Source organism: Pan troglodytes, chromosome 9, assembly GCF_028858775.2.
Source record: "Pan troglodytes isolate AG18354 chromosome 9, NHGRI_mPanTro3-v2.0_pri, whole genome shotgun sequence".
NCBI lineage: Eukaryota > Metazoa > Chordata > Mammalia > Primates > Hominidae > Pan > Pan troglodytes.
This window is the reverse complement of record NC_072407.2, coordinates 113,357,688-113,358,235: the sequence shown is the minus strand read 5'-3', so window position 1 is coordinate 113,358,235 and position 548 is coordinate 113,357,688.

Sequence of the window (548 nt, the reverse complement as noted above, 5' to 3'; positions counted from 1 at the left end):
GCCTTTTGGCCTCCAGCTCTGTGGCTGAAGGGAGAAGGTGAATGCTTTGTAGGCTAGAGGATAGCATGATCAGGTCTAGGTGGTGCAAGATGGCTCTGAGGCAGTATGGACGGCAGAGCAGCAAGGCCCCACACCTGCTCTAGGGGGTGTAGCCAAGGGGTCTTGACCCCAAACTGACTGAGTCCCTGGAGCCTGAGCATGTGGACCTCAGATATGCAGTGGCAGAAGGCTTCCAAACTGTGAAGGAGCCGGTAGCCAACACCCTCTACACTTCCAGATGGTGAGCCCATGACTTACTTAAAGAAGCTTCCTGTTATCAGTGGGTGGGCACTCGCAAAGAGGCTCTGTTCATCTTGTGCCTACAAGCCCAGATCCAGTCAAAGAGCACGGGCATGTTCTCCTTCCTTCCTTGAGGGTTGGCCTCTTTCTCCGTGGGCATAGCCGACATCAGAGCCAGCGCCCCCATATTTCAGCATGATTAAGCCTTGCCATTTTGGGGGTGGCTGGGGGCGAGGGGAGGGGCTACTGTGTTTCAAAATGGAATAAAC